This window comes from Sminthopsis crassicaudata, chromosome 2 (assembly GCF_048593235.1).
Source record: "Sminthopsis crassicaudata isolate SCR6 chromosome 2, ASM4859323v1, whole genome shotgun sequence".
Lineage (NCBI taxonomy): Eukaryota > Metazoa > Chordata > Mammalia > Dasyuromorphia > Dasyuridae > Sminthopsis > Sminthopsis crassicaudata.
Window position 1 is genome coordinate 484,480,175 of NC_133618.1, and position 22,090 is coordinate 484,502,264.

At 39.9% G+C, this 22,090-nt stretch overlaps 1 protein-coding gene across 4 annotated transcripts in view; it reads right to left on the reverse strand.

Annotated features, from left to right (window-relative positions):
• Nucleotides 1–22,090, reverse strand: part of ZNF423 (zinc finger protein 423) — a 403,307-nt gene that overhangs the window by 231,491 nt on the left and 149,726 nt on the right. The window contains exon 1 of one of the 4 annotated variants that reach the window (XM_074293334.1): nucleotides 16,579–16,720. The exons of 2 other annotated variants lie outside the window; for them this stretch is intronic. The gene's annotated coding sequence lies outside the window, so the exon portion shown is untranslated. Of the gene's footprint in view, nucleotides 1–16,557; nucleotides 16,721–22,090 lie in introns of those variants that run through there. One more of the 4 variants, XM_074293337.1, reaches the window with a different exon arrangement.

Below are 22,090 nucleotides of genomic sequence, written 5' to 3' on the forward strand. Positions count from 1 at the left end.
TAACCCTATAGAAAGGGAACTCTTTGGCTAGAAACTGGAAGATGAATGGATGTCCATCAACTGAACAATGGTTGGGTAAATTATGGTATATGAATGTTATGGAATATTATTGCTCTGTAAGAAATGACCAGCAGGAGGAATTCAGAGAGGCCTGGAGAGACTTACATCAACTGATGCTGAGTGAGATGAGCAGAACCAGAAGATCACCATACACTTCAACAATGATACTGTACGAGGATGTATTCTGATGGAAGTAGATATCTTCAACATAGAGAAGATCCAACTCACTTCCAGTTGATCAATGATGGACAAAAACAACTATACCCAGAGAAGAAACACTGGGAAGTGAATGTAAATTGTTAGCACTACTGTCTATCTACCCAGGTTACTTATACCTTCGGAATCTAATACTTAATGTGCAACAAGAAAATGGTATTTACACACATATATTGTATCTATCTAGGTTATACTGTAACACATGTAAAATGTATGAGATTGCCTGTCATCTAGGGGAGGGAGTAGAAGGAGGGAGGAGAAAATCTAGAAAAATGAATACAAGGGATAATGTTATTAAAAATTACTCATGCATATATACTGTCAAAAAAATTATAATTATAAAATTAATAAAGAAATAAAAAAAAAAGAAAAAAGAAAGGGAACTCTTGGAAGGAAGGAAAGTTTCATCTTTGTCCGTATACCCCGAGCACCAAGTACAGGGCCTACTAAGTAGACACTTAATAAAAGTTGTCATTAAACCCTGCTCTGACCATTTATTAGCCAGATCATGGTAGGTTTTGTCATTTAACTTTAATAAATGCTTATTGAATTATATTAGCCTCTCTGAGCCTCAGTTTCCCCATCTGTAAAAATGGATCAAATAATACACGCATTACTCATTTCAGAAAGTTGTTGAGATATACTCTGCACTCTGTCTAGCACTGCAGAAATGAGGTACGTATGAAGTCATGAATTCAAGGTGAAACAAATGGTGTCTGAGCAGACTTATCTCTGTTCTTGGCATAGACCGCTGTACATAATGGGTAGTCAAAAAATGTTCGTGAAGACCATCTGATATATGAAGATACTATGAAGTCACATGCTAGAAAGAATGGCTATGAAAAGAGGAGAGGGCTGTATGCTGCAGAATATTGGTTAAAAAAAAACATGAAGACTAGTTAAAGTACTAACAATGAGGGGCAACATATTATAATGGAAAGAGGTCATAACTTCTGAGTATTAAACTTGTCATCACTAAACTTAAGTTCAAATCTCAGCTCCATGCAGCAGTGTCAGTTTGGATAAGTGTCTTAGAGCCTAAGCTTCCTCATTTGTCAATTGAGAGAGTTGTGTAGATTTCCTCCTAAGGTTCCTTGTAAAGATTCTATGAAAATTCATATATACATATATATATATATATATATATATATATATATACACACATATATACAATTTATTTATTTATTTTGCTGTACATACTGTTGATATTATCATCCCCATTTTACAGATGACAAAACTGATTAAGTTTACTTGCCCATAGTCACCTGACTAGTAAATGGTGAAGGTAGAAATTGAACTTGCTCCCTCCCATTTGCAAGTCCACTGTTCTTTCCACATTTGCCATGCTGCCTCTTTAGACCAAGATATGATTATTATTTCATGTATTGGAAGGGTTGTCATATACAAAAGGGAATGACTTATTGTGTGTAATTATAGAGGGAAGAACCAGGAGTTGTAAAGTAAAGTTACTGGAAAGTAGATTTTAGATTAAGATGGTTTAAGGAAGAACTTTGCTGACTGAAACGATTTCTCCTAAAGTAGTGGGCTCTCCACTAAGACCATTGGTTGGGGATAATATTGATAGCATGCTTTAGGGTAGAATACTGGACAAGATTGTCTGCAAGTAGCTCCCTGGAGACCATCCAAAGAAGAGTACCCAAAATACTAATGGAGAGCCTGGAGTTGATTCCATTTCAACTGGATCAGTGGGTCAACTGACACACATATACAGATGCAAAAAAGAGAAAACCTGATTGGGACACAACAGCTGTCTTCAAGTCTACAAAGGCTGTCATTTAGAGGATGGATAAAAGAGTTCAGTGTCCTGTAAGTTCCTTACAGATCTAACTCCATAAGCTCTGTTATGATATGATCTAAAGGGTCAAACTAAAAACAATTAATGTAATAATAATAATAATAACTGTTATTTATACAAAATATAAAGATTTGCTAAATACTTCACATATGTTGTCTCATTTGGTCTTCACTACAATCTCCTGAAGTAGAGTAGAAGGACAAAGAGACAAATTTAAGTTTGATGGAAGGAAATGGTAACAGAGCCATTCAGATGTAGAATGGACTACCTCACAATGGCATGAGGTTCCCTCAGTGGAGGTATCCAACCAAGAGCTGGATGCTGAGCTTTTTGATTAGGGATCCTAAGGAAGGAGTGGGCTAAACCCAATGATCCCCAAGGTCCTTCATAGCTCTGAGCTGCTAAAAGTCCAGGGATGCGAGGCTCCACAGAAAAACAGCCCTGGGCACTGGCACAAACTGAAGCTCCAAGACACATTTTACCAACATGTCTCCCTCCAGCCCAGTCATTCTCGAAAACCATCGCGCTCAGCACCTGGCTGGGAGAGCGGGCGAGCGGGGGCTCCTTCCCTTGTGGTGCAGTCCCCCAGGGTGGGCTGCTTGGGCTGCCGCTGGACTGCCATGCCCAAGGGAGGTGTGAAGGCTCTGTCCTGCCCCACACGGAGAACAAAGCTGTCCCCACGGTGAAACATTCCCCACACATCCACCCCCAATGATGGAATAGCCAGGTGCCGGAAGTCTTTAGGCACTGTTGAGTCTTGAGAGAAGTTTCCTCCATAAATGTGAATTTGTCTCACTGGAGGTCTTCAAAGAGGGTCCCAAAAGTTCACTAAGAACCATCTGTGCACATAAGAGCCACCATATGGGTAAGCACATGAAAGAATAAAGGAAAATTCTGGAGACCCCCACCAAAATATAAGCCCTGCTTCACTGACTCCATCATGGCCTCCCCTCTGCCCCCACTCTCCAAATACTGCTCATCCTTCATTGATGTCCAGTGCTTCCTCCTCCATGAAGCCATTTCAGATCACAGAGGTCTTTCCTTCTTTGAATTTGAATATTTAGACCTCTACCACTCATCACATAATTCATCATATCCTACCTTGTGAATTCTCTTCTGTTGCTTTTAATGTTACCTAATAGTCCATGAGAATGGATAGTCTCCTTAGAACCTGTCCTGGTTCTGGGGCTCATCATGGAATGGAATGGAGAAGTCTGGCTTCTTGGAAGTGATGTCGGGGGGAGTCAAGCTCTGGAAGATTTCTAGCCCGATAGGTCAATCTGGAAGGCTTCAGGAACAGCCCGGATACCAGACTATACCCCTGTCATCCAACAACTGGGGGTCAGTTTGGAGAGGTCTGACATCAAAAGGTAGTCCAACAGTGTCAGATTTTTCTAGAATCAGTGTGAGAAGTGAGAAGCCTTACATTCAAATCCCAGCTCTGCTAGAAGTCAACTAGCTTCCACTGAGTAACATTATTTTACCTATAAAATAAATTAATTGTACTAGAATCTCTGGGCTCTTAATACCTGAGGGTCGTAAACATTTTTTAAAAATATTTCAGTAATGATTTCAGTATAACTAGTTTCTTTGAAATTCTCTTTTAAAATCTTATGTATTTAAAACTTTATTCTGTGAAAGGGTCCATAGGCTCCTCTAAACTAGCATCTCTCTCACACACACATAGAACCTCCTAAACTGCTTTGATACAGCAATACTAGCACAAGGCCTCTGCCCCAGGGGAACTACCGAGGTATCTATGAGGCATGGATGACCAAAAAACTGTGTTACATGAATCAATGAAATATTATTGTGCCATAAGAAATTATGCAAGGAGAGGCAGCTAGGTGGTGCAGTGGCTAGAGCACCAGCCCTGAAGTCAGGAGGGCCTGAGTTCAAATCTGGTCTCAGATACTTAACACTTCCTAGCTGTGTGACCCTGGGAAAGTCACTTAACCCCAACTGCCTCAGCAAAATAAATAAATAAATGAAAAATAGCTGGACATGATATCTTTGGTCTCAGGTCTAGTTCTTTTGATTGGCAGTATATATGATTCCAGGATCTGAACTGATGCAGTCATGTGAGCAAAACCAGGAGAATAATTTATACAATGATAATCAACACTTTAAACAGCCCGATAAATACAATGATTAACTATAATTCTCAAAGGCCAAATATAAAGCATACTTCTCATTGCCTGACATAAGTGGCAAGGGTGTGATGGAGTCAGCTCTTATGAGCCCATTGTCAAATTTTCAGGGTCAGCATTTACATCTCAGAAAATCAGAAATGCTAAAACTAGGTGGCACAGTAGTTACAGCCCTGGGCCTGAAATCAGAAAGACTCATCCTTCTTTGAGTTCAAATCTGGCCTCAGACACTTAACTAGCTGTATGACTCTGGGCAAGTCACTTCAGCCTGTTTACCTCAGTTCCCACTTCTGTCAAATGAGCTGAAGAAGGAACTGGAGTAGTATCTCTGCCTAGAAAAAATGCAAATGGCGTCATGAACAGTCAGACATGCTGAAAAACAATTGTTTGCAGAGGTCTGACATCTGAAAATCAACTGAACAAAAAAGGGGGGGAATGGGTTGTACCAGACAGCTTCTGAGGACCCCTGGAGTTCTATATCTATGATCGAATAGTTTCAAAAAGCTTCTGTGTGTGTCCTGGCTCTGAAACTATATGAATGTATGACGTTGGGCGAGCCACTTTCCTCTCTTTGCACTTCGGTTTTCTCACCCATAAAATGAGCTTAGATTAGATGACCTTACCAACTCTAGGTCTAAAATGCTATGACCTAAACTCTATTTACACTTCTAACTATCTCTTATAAAATCTAACACAGTAATCTGCACATAGTAGGAACTGATCTAATTATGAGGTTATGAGGCAGGGTGTTCCTGGAAGGCTCCCCTAGTAGAATGTAAGGCTCTTAAAGAGAGGGACTGTCTTATCTCCAGTACCTAACACAATGCCTGACACATACATAGTAGGTATTTAATAAATGTTTGTTCAGTAGAAGAGATTTTGAAATTTGTTTATTGAAAAAATTGCTTCCAGATTCAGCCTTGCATCTTGTCATTCCAGGATGTCTTAGGTATTTGCTGTTCAGCCACTTCTTGACTCCATTTGGGGTTTTCTTGGCAGAGACTCTGAAGTGGTTTACCATTTCCTTCTCCATCTCATTTGACAGATGAGGAAACTGAGGCAGAAAGGGTTAAGTGACTTGCCCAGAGTCACAGCTAGCAAGTGTCTGAGGTTGGGTTTGAACTCAGGAAAACAAGTCTTCCTTACGCCACACCCAGCACTCGATCCATTGTGTCACCCTAAGCCCTGGTGTAGCTACAGCCCTAACAAAAATGACTAAGTAGACTAGAAAATCTCGTGGGGTCTTTTTTAGAAAAAGGAAGCAAAGCTCTCCCAGACCCAATATGGAACTTATATAATTTGGAAAACAACATTCTCTTTAGAATTTTCTGTAAGTCCAAAATATGGATCCTCAAATTATATGAAATGTTAGAGCCCAGCCAGCTAAATCACATCAGTTCCACAGTAACCTAAATGAGATGTATACTGCTATTGCCATTGCTTCCTGCCAGCCAATCTGTATAGATCCTCCTAAGGAGCCCTAATTATGAGTCCCAGAAACCTTTTAACAGCAAATATATAAACTGAGCAAACCTAAGGGCCAAACGACTTGTCTCCCCATTCTCCCCTCCCCCCAAAACCCACACGTATTTACCCATAGATAACCTAGTTAACCTGGTTACCTTCAGATATGTTGATGATCCTGAGCTTGTAATGAAAGGAGGTTCTCCCTGCACCGGGGTCTCCAAGCTATGTGCCAACCCTTCCACCAATCCCTAGCTGGCTCCCTATGTCTTCCTTGCCCACAATGAAATATGAATTCAGCATTCAGTCCTTTGTAATGCAGAGCTACACAGACTGAGAAATGCTAGGGGCCAAACACATTGCCTCCCTATCTCCCCTTCCTCCCCCAAAAAACCAGCCTTAACACATTTCCACACTGATAAACTGGTTTCACATGGTTAACTTTCAAGAGTGTTGATCTTCTGAGTTCCTAAAAGCCAGTATCGTAAGGGGGGCATCCAAAGTTAAGGATCCATTTCCTATATGCCCATCTTCACTGGTCCCCCAGCCAACCCCCCCAACCCCTTCCTGTACAGAGAGAAATGTGAATTCAGCATTCGGGGGGGATGTTGCCACCCTCTAGATTGGAGGCAAACTTCCAGCTAGCTGCAGGACAGCTGCCACAGAACACAGAGTCCAGGTGTCAGAAGGAAATTAAAATAAACGACCTTGCTACATTTTTCATCATCCATTCATAAAAAATACAACAGCAACGTGAAAGAAAAATAGGTCAGCTCAGTCAGATTTACGGTGACTTGGAAGTCTAAACGTCACCCGTAATGACTTCAGCCCCAATCCAGCTCCTGGAGGGCAGGTCTGTGCCCTATAGACCAGCCAAAGCGGCCCCAATAATTCAGAAAGGGGGAGGGGTGATATTGTCTGGGTCACACAACATTCTGCTACATTAAGTCTCTCCTTAGGAAAGAGTTGTAAGGCAGTGAGGATGGAAGATGGAACACTGATGTTTATCTCAGCTGTGCCCTATTGTGAGAAAATACAAAATACAAAATACAAAACCCCAAATTATCAAAGCCTTGCATTTCTCGTATTCTTTGTTTTGAAAAAAGCATTCTGTCTTAGAGATATCTTAAGGAGTCAATGTCCCCAAGAGTACTCAAAATCTGATTTGATTTACAAAAATTCAGACTCACTAGTTCTCAGGAACACAGCTCTTCTAGAAAGTAAAGTAATCTTGTACTATATGAAGTCTACTGAATCAGAATTTCACCTACAAATGAGATTCACCAAGTACCCCCTTCTCAGAAGCTCCGTTTCCAAGCTTATCTCTGCCATACTCTCTACTGGTTCCACCTTGCACTTGGGAATCAAATGACATTCATATTTCTCTCTCTCTCTCTCTCTCTCTCTCTCTCTCTCTCTCTCTCTCTCTCTCTCTCTCTCTCTCTCTCTCTCTCTCTCTCTCTCTCTCTCTCTCTCTTTTTCCTCCTCCTCCCCTCATGTCTTTGTCTCTGTGCCTAAGTCTTTCCATCTCTCTCTCTCCCCCCTCTTCCTCCCTCCAGCTCTCCTTCCCTCCCTCCCTCCCCCCCTCCTCTCTTTCTCTCTCTCCTTCCGTCCTCACGTTCCACATTCTCCTACCTCAGTGTTGGCTCAAGGATGTCCAGACAGAAAAAACAATGCACTGAGAAGTCAACTTCTCCTTGCAAGAGCAAGTCAGGGAAGAAACTTCAGTTCCTTCCTGTGGCTCAGTGTTCCTTTCAGCTCCTTTCCCACCAGGTGACAGATGGTAGCAAAGCCTTCAGGTGGCAGCCCACATGCCAGGTAAGGTCTTGCAAGTTGCCCTTTTTTCCTACTCACCTACGCCCAGAAAAGACTAAAATAAGAACTTTTTTCCCTCAGATATACACATAAAGCAGGTATGCCTCATTCTAAGAAATCTCCCAAAAGTACAAAACTCAAGAAGCTAGATGGTGATTATCTGCTTTACAAAAGAATTCTTTGCTTTACAAAAGGATTCCCTGCAGGGTTCCTTCAAACAGTTAGCTTCCCCTAGTGCATTTAAGTGTTTGTCTACAGATCATTAACAGCCTGACAGAGGGGGGTAAGAGAAATAAAGCCATTGCCAATTAGAGAACAATCAGAAATGAAAGTAGCACAACCCTGAAATGATAAGGTAAGTCAATGGGATAATAGGATCTGATTTACACACTATTTTTATAGAGAAACATAGATGGGTAAAGTGAGAGACTTTGATAGAGCTATCTGTTTAAAATAATGACAAGGAGAGAGGAAGACAGTCACTGTCATTTCAGGAAAGAAGAAAGAAAGAGGGCATTTTGAAATGAGAAGGAGGATTACCAAAATGAGGTACTCCTTAGATACCAGAGAGATCACAATCCTGAGGCTCACCAGAGTAAGGAAGGATGAGCAAAGTTTCAGTGAGACCAACCCCTTCAAAAAGGCAAGGAGCAGCTCAAACAACTAATCCATAACCAGTGCATCTGGACTTCCATCTCTCCATTCACAGATTTCTTATAGTCCTTTTCAACTCTATAATGCGAAGAATCTAAGTCTTTATTGAACAAAGATGATGGTCTTGATTTCCTAGAAGATTTTGATTTCATTAATGCAATTGACTGATAGAATCCTGGAACCACAGAATACTAAGATTGTAATGATGTTAGAAATCCTACAGAGAAGAAAACTGAGTGAAATGTAATTTGCATCCACATACATCCACAAAAACCACTGTTTTAATAAATATTAAATTCCTACTGTGTGCCTAAACTTCAGCTAGGTGACAAGAAGCATAAACCACAGCACTTCCCCAAAGATTTGAAGGAGTTTTATAAATGAAAGGGTGAATGGACAAATGGGTAGAGACATATAGATAAGGAGAAAGAAGGGGAGGGGTGAGGGAGGGAAGGAGGGAGAAAAGGAAGGAGGGAAGGAAGGAAGGAAGGAGAGATGATGTGGGTCACGAATCATTTCAATTGTGCCTTGAACACAAGGTATCCAGAGGCTGGTTGGTGTCTACTTTGTGCACGAGTTTCATCAGCAGTTTTTCCAGCTCCCATCACTTTGGTTATTCCACCTCATAGAATCTGAATGGTGTTGCTGTTGTTTAGTTGCTTTTCAGTCAAGTTCAACTCTTCAGGACCTCATTTGGGGTTTTCTTTGGAAAGAAATTGGAATAGCTTGTCATTTCCTTTTTTAACTTATATTACAGACGAGAAAACTGAAGCAAATAGTAACTTGCCCAGGTCCCACAGCTAGTGTCTGAGACTTGGTTTGAACTTGAGTTCAAGTCCTTCCAACTCTCTACCTGGTGCTGAATCCAACCTCATTTCCTAGTTGCTCAATCTCAGTGTTAGAAGGGACCAAAAAAGTCACTGAGTCTACTCTCTAAAATCTTCTCTACTATATACTGGACAAGTAACCCTCCAATCTCTGCTTGAAGCCGTCCAATAATGAGACATAATCCATTTACCTGCATTTCATTTTGGCGTAAATTCTTTCTTTGCCACTAGAAGGGACCTGAGAGGATATCTAGTTCAACCCATTCGTTTTATAGATGGAGACTGGGCCCAGAAAAGTGAACAATTTGTCTAAAGTAAAAAAAGTTAATAAAAGGCAAAGAAAGGATTTGAATGTGGGTCCTCTGACTCTAAGTCCAGCATTTTTTTCCTTACACCAGTTTTTACAGCAAGCAGATGATTCATTAGTTTTTCATCATCAGGAAGAAGAAAGAAGTGAGATTCAGTGCCATCCATTCAATCTGTCAGTTGTTAAAAGTTCTGGGTAGTGTAAGAGGAAAAAAAATTCATTTTTATAGCTGAAATAAAATGATTTTTCTTGGATGAGATAGAGCAGCTAAATCAATTCACCCTGCTTGCCTCAGTTTCCTCATCTGTAAAATAAGCTGGAGAAGGAAATGGCAAACCGCTCCAATATCTCTGCCAAGAAAAATCCAAATGAGGTCATAGAGAATAATACACAACTGAAATGACTGTATAACAACAGGATAAAAACTCATCCATTCAGAGTAGATGTTTTACAAAAACAGAATGTCTTCAAAGAACACAGATGTCTTTTCAGAATGCCACCCATGCTAGGGGGAAAAGGCTGAATTTTGTAGTCAAGACATCCACAAAAATAATATCTTTCGTCTGGAGAACCCATAACAAAATGAAGCTGGAACTACATTCAAACTTTTTGTAACTGAAACTTCACACACACACACACACACACACAAAACAAACAAAAACAAAAAAACACTAACTTCTCAAGTTTCTTGATAGTGTTTTTTAAAAGGATAGTGTATAGCACCCCAAAATTAGCCATCTGAGTAGCAGGCAGTACTGTCTAATCATCATTAAAACTTCACCTATCTTCAGCCCCAATTATTTTCTTCAATAAATCCATGATCTCAAATGTAGTTAATTCTTCTACCAGTAACCGATTGCAAGCCAGCACTGTCTTTTCCCATAGAAATCTTGTTCATATATTTCAAGAAATCATACTGGAGTCAGGTCAACAAGCATTTATTAAGTACCTACTATATGTCAGGGTCCTATGATATATACACTGGGAGATAGAAAGAAAGATAAAAATAGTCCCAGTCCTCAAGGAATTTATAACTTAGCTGGGGAGACAACATGGAAACGACTATGTGAAAACAAGAACAAATTGGAAATAATCTCAGAAGAAAGACAACACACTATAGGCCTTCCTTTGATTTGGTTTGGTTTCATATTTCAAGAATAAGGGGAGTATTTGGGCAGCCCATCTGTCATTCTCTGCTCTAGCAACCAGGTCCACCCACCTCCTTTTCAAATTGAATCTGTCTTTGATGGTATCTTTTATGTCACTCTTATGTGCAGATCATCACTGGTAATATGCAGTAGTACTTACCCACCATAGTATTTCCACTCATCTTTTGGAAAAGGTCTATTTTGATTTTTTGGAGATCCTTGTGTTTCATGACTCCAGTCACATCATCAGAAAACTGGTGTTTAAAAAAAGATTTTCATGGCAAGGTAGAATAGCAAACTTGAGTACTGGACTTCAAATCAGAAGACCTGGATTCAAATGTCACCTCTATTACTTATTAATAATAAATCTTAGGTAAGTCGCTTAACCCGAGTCTCAATTCCCTCATCCTTGTGAGTATACTATTTATATATATAAGCATATGTATCTTTTCATTTGTGGGTACAAATCTGATAGATAAACATAACTATCTACCCATCTGACTATTTGAAATATTATAGATAATATGCATTCTTTATCCACTTGTTTTTTTTCTTATGCTCTTATAAAATAAATGATGATAAAGTAAAAAAGAAATTTTTATGCAACTCCAGATATATAGATATATAATAGGTATACAAACATTTACTGGTAATAAATCATAATTTTATGATACCTACATTTAGTTATCCCATATGGGATAGCAAACCATAGTTTAAGAAGCTTTGTTTTGGATAATAAGCTCTTTAAGATTATTTTATTCTTACTATCTGTCAACCTTGGACCCAGCACAATGCTTTGTATATGATAAGCACTTAATACATATTTGATTGGTTGATAGACTGATTGATAAAAAAATTTCCTTGGTTTAATATTAGGAAAACTATTAGTATAATTGACCATATTAATAATCAAATTAATAAAAACCATATGATCATCTCAATAGATGCAGAAAAGGCATTTGATAAAATCCAACATCCATTCCTACTAAAAACGCTTGAGAGTATAGGAATAAATGGACTATTCCTTAAAATAATAAGGAGCATATATTTAAAACCTTCAGTAAACATCATATGTAATGGTGATAAACTAGAACCTTTCCCTGTTAGATCAGGAGTGAAACAAGGTTGCCCACTATCACCATTACTATTCAATATAGTACTAGAAACTCTAGCCTTGGCAATAAGAGCCGAGAAAGAGATCCAAGGAATTAGAGTAGGAAATGAAGAAATCAAATTGTCACTTTTCGCAGATGACATGATGGTATACTTAGAGAACCCCAAAGACTCTGCTAAAAAGCTATTAGAAATAATTCAGAATTTTAGCAAAGTCGCAGGATACAAAATAAATCCACATAAATCCTCAGGATTTTTATACATTACCAACACAATCCAACAACAAGAGATACAAAGAGAAATTCCATTCAAAATAACAGTCGATAGTATCAAATATTTGGGAATATATCTACCAAAGGAGAGTCAGGAATTATATGAGCAAAATTACAAAACACTTGCCACAAAAATAAAGTCAGATTTAAATAATTGGAAAGACATTCAATGTTCTTGGATAGGCCGAGCGAATATAATAAAGATGACAATACTCCCCAAACTAATCTATTTATTTAGTGCTATACCAATCAGACTCCCAAGAAACTATTTTAATGACCTAGAAAAAATAACAACAAAATTCATATGGAAGAATAAAAGGTCGAGAATTGCAAGGGAACTAATGAAAAAAAAGTCAGAGGAAGGTGGTCTAAGTGTACCTGATTTAAAGCTATATTATAAAGCAACAGTCACCAAAACCATTTGGTATTGGCTAAGAAATAGACTAGTTGATCAGTGGCATAGGTTAGGTTCACAGGACAAGATAGTGAATAAAAATAGCAATCTAATCTTTGACAAACCCAAAGATCCCAAATTTTGGGATAAAAATTCATTATTTGACAAAAACTGCTGGGAAAACTGGAAATTAGTATGGCAGAAACTAGGCATGGACCCACATTTAACACCACATACTAAGATTAGATCAAAATGGGTCCAAGATTTAGGCATAAAGAACGAAATCATAAATAAATTGGAGGAACATGGGATGGTTTACCTCTCAGACTTGTGGAGGAGGAAGGAGTTTGTGTCCAAGGGAGAACTAGAGACCATTATTGATCACAAAATAGAACATTTTGATTACACCAAATTAAAAAGTTTCTGCACAAACAAAACTAATGCAAACAAGATTAGAAGGGAAGTAACAAATTGGGAAAAAATTTTTACAGTTAAAGGTTCTGATAAAGGCCTCATCTCCAAAATATACAGAGAATTGACTTTAATCTATAAGAAATCAAGCCATTCTCCAATTGATAAATGGTCAAAGGATATGAACAGACAATTTTCAGATGATGAAATTAAAACTATTTCCACTCATATGAAAGAGTGTTCCAAATCACTATTGATCAGAGAAATGCAAATTAAGACAACTCTGAGGTATCATTACACACCTGTCAGATTGGCTAAGATGACAGGAACAAATAACGATGAATGTTGGAGGGGCTGTGGGAAAACTGGGACACTGATGCATTGTTGGTGGAGTTGTGAAAGAATCCAACCATTCTGGAGAGCAATCTGGAATTATGCCCAAAAAGTTATCAAAATGTGCATACCCTTTGACCCAGCCATACTACTACTGGGCTTATACCCCAAGGAACTACTAGAGAAGGGAAAGGGTCCTGTATGTGCCAAAATGTTTGTGGCAGCCCTTTTCATAGTGGCTAGAAGCTGGAAGATGAATGGATGTCCATCAATTGGAGAATGGTTGGGTAAACTATGGTATATGAATGTTATGGAATATTATTGTTCTATAAGAAAAGACCAACAGGAGAAATATAGAGAGGCTTGGAGAGACTTACATCAACTGATGCTGAGTGAAACGAGCAGAACCAGAAGATCATTATGCACTTCAACAATGATACTGTACAAGGATGTATGCTGATGGAAGTGGATTTCTTCAACATAGAGAAGAGCTAATCCAATTCCAATTGATTAATGATGGAAAGAACCAGCTACATCCAGAAAAGGAACAATGGGAAATGAATGTAAACTGTTATTTTTACCTTCTGAATCCAATTCTTCCTGTGCAACAAAAAATTCGGTTCTACACACATATATTGTATCTAAATTATACTGTAATATATTTAACATATATAAGACTGCTTGCCATCTGGGGGAGGGGTTTGGGGGAGGAAGGGAAAAAATCTGAATAGAAGTAAGTGCAAGGGATAATGTTGTAAAAAATTACCCATGCATATGTACTGTCAAAAAATGTTATAATTATAAAATAAAATAAAAATAAATTTAAAAAAAAAAAAAATTTCCTTGTCTTTTTGGACTTTATCTCTCATGTAAAATTCCAGGCTTCAGGTAGGAGAAAACTACTTAGAAGTTGATCTTGATTTGATTCAATCAACCAATACTACATGAATCAGTTAAGAACCCAGGACTAGCTGCCAGGTGAATACAAAGATAAAATATGATTCCTGCCTTCAACTCTTATAAACTAGCTGGGAAAACAAAACACATATACGTGAAACAGATAAGACAAACCAGTATAAAATCAAGAGTTAAACTATATAGTTCAGACATTAAGAGCGATGAAAAATCAGGAGAGGAAAAAAAAAGGGTCAGGGCTGGCAGGAGTAGCTGGAGTAGGCTCCAAGAGAAATTGTGCAGTTTGTAGGGGGAGTAGGAATTTGGATACAAAGAGAGCAGAGAAGTATATTTCAGGTGGTGAAGAACACGAACAAAGACTGGAAAAATCTGCCAGGGTTGATATAAAACCAAGAGACAAACACTCCCTAAGAAAGAAATTCAGAGGTCAGTATAGGGTGCATTCCTCTTGGCTTATAAGAATCTCAAGTCAAGACTCTAGGGTCTTGAGTCCCAGGATGTTACGATTATCTTGATGAATATTGCAAACTGCTTTAAAACTAGAGAAGTTCTCTTAAAATTTTATAACTGAATCTATGGTATGTAGTCCTTTTAGAAAGAGAGAAGTGTCACCAAATCAAACAATGAGAGGGGCACTGAAACTCAAATAATCACAGCAGGGAATCCAAGACATTGTGTCTGTACTGAGGCTCACGCATGGTCCCACACAAGAAGTCAACTAATAGAGGCGTTTTTGAAGATGGTTTTTAATGGTGTTATTGGATTCCAATCCACTGTCAGTGGAAGGAAGGGAATTCATTCACTAGTTGGTGTGGGAATTCTGGATAATGACTGGATAATACTGAGTTGTCCCAGGAAAGATATCAACATAGAATAGTTGGGGAAAATCTAAGATGGAAAATAAAAAGATGTAGGTTCTGAAGCACTCTAGTTGTGTGACCTTGGACAAGCCCCAGAACTACTCTGAGGCTTTGTCTCCCCATCCTGTAAATAAGGAAATTAGATTAAATGATCTCTCAGGTCTCTTCCAGCTTTAACATTCTATGATGACATGAATTGCCATCTTTGGGAAACAAGAAAGAGAATCTAGAGAAATGCAGCTTATATCTCACTGGCTGATTCCAGGACTGGTCAAAGGTTTGAGTTCTCTCCCCATCCCAACCCAAAGGGACTAGTTATCCACCTTCCTTTTAAATTTCCAAACACTTGAAAAAGCCAACTACAATACTATAGTTAACTCATAATGAACTGTCTTTATCTTTTGACTTCTAATTCTGCTTTAATGTCCACTATAATATTCCACTATTAGAACCATGAATTTGTATGAGATGAACCTCCCGCTAAAACCTCTTCCCCTTGCTTTACACACAAATAAAATTTGCCTTTCAGCTAAGGGCACAAATTTTGTCTAAGGGCCCTGGAAGCATTAGAATCAACAGAATGGAAATAAAGTGCCATATAAATACATAATGCACAAAAAGACTCTACCAAAATACCCTTGACCTTCTAGCTTTTTCCTTAACTTCATAGCTGCCATTATCCCTAGTGAAGCGGTGAATGGAATGGCATTGTCAAAGTGATAGTAGGCCTGCAACAACTTTGGTTGCCAATTTCTCCAGTAGTTAAGCAGTAAATGGCGTTAATCGGAATGATAACCTGTTCAATTCTACATTTATGCAAATAACAAAGTTTTGGCAGTGCACTCGGTGATTTGAACAGCAACACCTGCCAGGAGCCAGTCCATGTGTCTGACAAATTTGCTACTCTATTTTCATAATCTGTGAAATTACAGTACAGGACCAAATCGCTGGCTGCTGGCACATCCCAGAGAAGGAAAAAAAGGCAAAAATGCCTGATAGCAAACAAACAAAATTCTACTTTTCCAAAAGAAAAAAGAACCTCAATTCTCCCAGAACTCCGCCAACAGAAGTAGCTAAACAAACCTCAACCAATTCCCAGAGAAGAATAATGTCAATTCAATTGAATAAGAAAAGCAACTTACATTTACATAACACTTCAGGGATGCAAAAGCCTAAAACCAATCCTAGAAAGTCTCAATATAATGACTTCATTATTCCCATTTTACAGAAAGGGAGAATGGAGCCCAGACAAACCAATTTGATCAAGGTCACATAGCTAGCTTACATTCCTTAGTGCTTCCAAGCTAACACAAATAGTACCGCAAGCATTAACATGAAAAAGCTCCCCGGAGCTATGAAATGACTAGCACAGGGTCACACGGGGAGTAGCAGTAGCAGAGCCACCAGGACAAGGTCAGTTTTCCAACCACAAACCCAGCGCCCTGTCCACGGTATTATAATAGTCTCTCCCCAAGCAAGACTCAGCATCCCACTCTCCAGCAGCGCCTGAGCGACGGCCATTGAGGGGAAGTTGATGGATGCCTCCCCCCACCGAAGTGCCAGATAGGGGAAATCACATGTCAGGAGTGACTGTTTTGCAGAAAGAGAAGGAAAGGAAAAAGCGAGAGAATGTGAGGCTTCTAGTACCAATCCCGGAATCCGTGGGTCTGAGCCTACTCCCACTAGGCTCCTCAAACCCCTCCCACAACTAACTGGGAAACCCACCCCACCTCCTGAGCTTTTACCCCTTGCCACCCTTCCTCCGTCTCCCCCAACTCCCCACCCAAAAAAATAATAATAACCTGATAGAGTGATCTCATTACTTTGTCTGTGGTCCCGGCTTTCCAGCCATGGAGCAGGTAGAAGGGGAGCAGTTCCCAAGGGCAGGAAACAGGGAGCAGGAAAACCAAGGTGAAGGCTTTGGACAAGACAGAGTGTATGGTGGAACAGTCCTCCGGCCGGCCAGCGGGACTCTAACTGCACTCCACCCCCACCCCCACCCCCTCCCCTCCCTTTTGCTCCCCTCCCCTCCGCTCTGCTCCCTCCTCTCCCCTCTGCTCCCCTCCCTCCCTTGGACTTCTCTCCCCTCTGAATACCCTGGCCTTCACTCAACCAAAGGAAATGAAAGACAGACTAAGACAACAGCATTCTGGGGAGGGGAGGTCACGATGCTTTCCAGCCGCACACGGTGGCTTTATCACCCTCAGGACAGAAGTTAAGTCCTTCCTCTTTTTCTTTTTCTTTTTTTAAAGGGGGAAAAAATCCAGGCATTTCCCCCCTCCAAAAAAAAGTGACTTCTATTTGCTTCAAATTTTGGTTGGGCTCCATTCCCTCAGAAATGCCAAGCAGGCAAGAGCAACAGGCTAATTCAAACCATTCTTGGATGGTTTCCTTCAAAGAGGAGAAGGAAGGGCAGGGGGAGGAGGGAATGAAGGAGAAAGGGGGCTGGGGGGATTGAGCCACTCAAAGTCCAAACGCTGTAAGATTTTTTTTTTTTTTTTTAATCCATGAGTGTCGGCTATTCCCTATGTATGTGGGCTCCTCTGGACAGCAGAGGTGTCTGCAGTGACATCCGCTGACAGCCAAGAAGGGCTGGGATGCAGCTCGGGGCTGTCTGCCAGCGATCCTGGTCACCAGAAGGGGAGCGCTAGCCCCTCCCCCCCCCGCCCACCCCGGCCCCAGAAGGGGCAAGTTCACAAAGCGACTTCCAGTCCTCCCCCTATCCCAGCAGCCCGCTCCCCTCCGTGCAACCTAACCTTCCTCCCTCACCTCCCCACCCGCTCGACCCCTTCTCTCTCTCAGAAGGGTCAGGCTCTCCTCTTGGAGGAGATGAACCCGCCACTGCCTGTCAGTCCCTGATGCGGACATGCTCGGCCAATTACCAAGGGCAGCAACCGTCAAAAGCAGCGGCGAGGCCGGGACTCCACACCCAGAAGCCTCCCCTCGGGCCTCCACAAGCAAGCTGTCCCCCAACTCGCTCCGCAGCCAGGCTAGCCACGTTTTTCCCTTTTAATTAAGACTGATCCCCCCACCCCCCAATGATGTCATTTCCAAAGGCAGCCAATTTTTAGCCAGTCAACTCTGAAATAAAACCGTTTAACACAAAATGAGGCATTTTATAATCCCCTATACATTTTTTCCTGAAGCTGGCACACAGAGAGTGTTTAAACTTGCTGCCAAAAAAATTCAACCAATACTTTATCTTTATTTTTAAGCCTGCATATGAGTTAAATATCATTTGTACTTGCTCTTTTCCTCCTCTGAAATTTTCCCTCACTTTCTCTGGTCATCCCATCTATTCCTCTGGCTTTCCCTATAGTTTCCACTTCTCTGCCTTCTTTGGGCAAGAACCCAAGTTTGTGGGTATGTGTACACGTGCATTTCTATGCTGAGCTGAGCTCCAGATGCCAGAGAGCTGGAACAAAAGTGGCCTTATTGACACTGCTGCCCTGAGAAGAGTCTCCTGGAAACAAGATGGAAGTAGATTTGGGGGCTTTCTAGTTGTCTTGTTTTAATACCCTATCTAACCTGAGTTAGGGTGGTATTCTATGACCCTGGCTGCTTCTGCTGCCACCAACAGAGCTCAAAACTCACAAATGAGACCACAGAGGAAATGAACGTCTGCTGTCATGGAAAAATCACTGGATCAGAACACTGGGACACAAGAGCTCTCATCACAGTTCTCCAGCTAAGTAATGCACAATGTGGTCTTAGGAAAGTCCTTTCTACTCTCTGACACTGCTTTACCATATGTAAGGTGAGGAGTGGAGCAGAACTTTACAACTTTGATATTTAAATTCTCTTATGATTATAATCCAATCTTGGAAGAGGAGGAAGCCCTAAATAAACCTATCCAAAGCTCCGAGACCCCATGTATCCTCGCTGAGAAGTTAGTATGTTTCTCAGTTGTATTTGCCTCTCTACTGCTCCTTGATCACTGTTAGCGAGACCATTTTTATTAGAATTGTGCAGCATCTGGAGCTTAGTGCATGAGAGGAAATCAGAGAGACAGAGAGAGAGAGAGAGAGAGAGAGAGAGAGAGAGAGAGAGAGAGAGAGAGAGAGAGAGAGAGAGAGAGAGAGAACAGAATTACATTCACAGTAGGCTTCTTATTTAGAGAGAAAAGGCAAAACCAGGAGTCATCAGCTCCAGGAGAGAAGCTCATCTAACTTTGATCAAGTACTACACTGTAACAACATATCATAAGGGGACCAAGGATACTGATGGCATAAAAAGATCATACAGAGTATATTACTATTGGAAACAAAATTAAACATAGACTGTTAGAATACAGTATCAGAACTGGACAGGGGACCTTAAAGATAAGGAAATCTAAACTCTTTGCTTTATAAGGTAATAAACTAAGGCACAGAGAAGGAAAATGAGGTTCACTGGAAATCTTCAAACAAAGGTTGGAGCGCCACTGATTAGATGCATTGTAGAGAAGATTCTCATTCAGGGAAGGGTTTGGTTAGCAGGGTCTCTGAGGGCCTTTCCATTTCCAAGATTCTATTATTCCATGAATTTTAGCCTAAATGGCAGCACAGGAAATGAAGGACACAATTAATCCTAACACTAGGACAACCCAGAGGGGAGGTTAAAGGTGTGGAGTGGGAAGAAAAGTCACTTTTGGTTTATAATCTCATCACATTTTATTAGACTAAAAAATAATAAGATCAGACTCAGGGAAAAAAATGTTCAGTTTCCAGGTTCCAGAAATGACTTCTAGATCAAAACCAGACTCTTTAACTTCAACTGGGACCCCAACATGGGTATCATGACCTTCATGTGAAAATAACAGCATTTTGTAAATGACAAATGGTGGGATGCTACTATCAACACTGTCATAACTGACATGTAGTAGAGACTTAATACTTATTGACTGATTGATTGAAAACTATTCTTCATTTGGAAAAGAATTCACAACAGATTTTCTTAAAATAGCATGAATCTTGAACGTATTAGACATTCTGTTCCTGCTTCCCTCTCCAGGAACAGGCATTCATTCTGCAAAAAGCAAACTCTATCAGTACTGAAATTCTCTAAATCTGAGGGCTACAGCAAGGTACAAGTAAGAAAAAGCCAAGAGTGCTCACCTGGGAATCAGGCAGCTGATAAAAAGTTGGCTATAGAGAAACCACCACTTACTACTCACTTGCTGGGGCCAAAGGGCGATGGTCACCCACCATTTTAGGGACCTTTCATTATATATGACTAACTGGATAAAGGAAGATATAATAGGGTCAGAATCCACAGCTCTGTGGCTAGTAAGTAACTCTCTGTTGCTCCTCTGGGAGAGGAGAACGGAGATGCACTTCCCTCTGGGAGAGTCTGTCTGTTCCCTTAGTATTTTGAGTCACCGGTGGCATGCTGCTAAAGCACATTTGTTTTAGTTGTTTCCATAGACTTAAATCTGGAAGAGACCTTTGAGATTACCTAGTGCAATTCCTTCATTGTGCAGATGAAGAAACCGAGACCCAGGAAGTAGGAAGGATTTACCAGCAGTGTCATGCAACTGGTTTCAAAAGCAGGAGTAAAATTAGCAGGGAAGGATATGTTTTATTAAGTGTCTGCTATCTTCCAGGCATTCTGCTAAGTACTTTAAAAATATTATTAGATTAAAATCCAAATATCCAGAGTACCTTTTTTTACCCGGACATGACCTTCCAAAAGGAAAGTATATAATACTTGAGGGCTTTCTATTATTTGTGCTCATGTTATGTCTCCCACATTTGAATATAATCTTTACCTTGACAAGAATCACAGATTTTTCAGCAGACTAGTAACTCCCCAAATATAACAATCCTACTTTTTCTATTGAATTAGGAGGTCCCCAAAGCCATGGACCATCTCTCTGAAAACATAGTCCATTATATGCTTCCTTTTTCCATCTGTCACAAGGAATCCAGGAAGGGCCTGGAGTCAAGGAGATTCATCTTCCTGAGTTCAAATCTAACCTCAGATACTTACTATCTGTATGATCCTGGGCAAATCACTTTACCCCGTTTGCTTCAGGTTCCTCATCTGTAAAATGAACTAAAAAAGGAAGTAGCAAATTCCTCCACTGTTATTGCCAAGAAAACCCAAACTAATCCACACAATTAAAACAACTTAACAAGAACAAAACTTGTCATTACATTAAGACAACCAAGTATCTGAGGAAGCCACAAGATTCACCTGATTTTATAAATGGTTGGACTTTGGGCACTACAGCTGTCTCAGGAAATATCTAGAGGACATACATTTCCCATGGAATCTATGCACTGACCCAATGAGATATGCTAAAGAATAAAGCCCCAAGAATGTTCTTCAAAATTGTGAAGAAAATAAACAAATAATTCAATCATTTGACCCAATCAAATGTTTCCTTTCAAAACAGAAGGTCCTTTAATATTAAAATGTATAGGATATATTAAAATCTATTAACTACATATACAATTTATAGTCACAAAAGATGATGCATTGTGTTGACTGAAATCTATATATAAGGAATATAAAATATATTTACTTCTCTGCAGCACAGTAACTGAAAATCCTACTTTATGGAAAAACCACCTAAGATAATAATGATAATTTAAAATCCTGTGTTGAATGGTGAAATTGATTAGCACAAGTGTTCATGGGTCTAATATTTTACTACATGTGAAACTGAAAGCAAGTTACTTAGCCTGGCCTCAGTTCCTCTTCCATAAAATGAAGGGGTTGAACTCACTAGCCTCTAAGAGTCCCTCTAGATCTAAAATTTGTGATCCCACATTATTTTCTGGCAGCAAGATAAAAGAAAAAAGTAAAGAATTTGGCATTAGAGATTCTGGGTTCAAATTCAGACTGACACTTTCTATTGGTATGACCTTGGAAAAGTAATTTCATTTCTCTGGGTCAGGAGAGATTTCATCTGCAAAAGTAGGTGATTGTACTTTATGGCCTCTGAATTTCCTTCTAGTTCTAAAATTACAATCCTCTGATTCCATGACCTAAAACCCCAAATTTGTTGCCATGTGAGAACTCTACTCACAGGAGCTCCGACTCCACCTTTCTGTCTGTTTTAGTTAATAGGGTACATGCTAAAAATTTTGGGCGGGACAAAATGGTAGAAGTTAAAAAGAAAAAAGAAAGAAAAGAAAAACTAAGTTCTGCTTGAAAGAAGGAGGAAAAGAAAAAATAAACTGCATGTCACTTGCGCATTTGGTGCTCATAAGAAGAGAGGAGTAGAAGGTATCCTCATGAGCCATGTTTCAGTGACCATTTATGACTATCAGATAGAACCAAATAGATATCCTAGCCTTAAATGCACTCCATCAGCCTTCATTTAGAGGAATAAGCCCTCCCCTTATG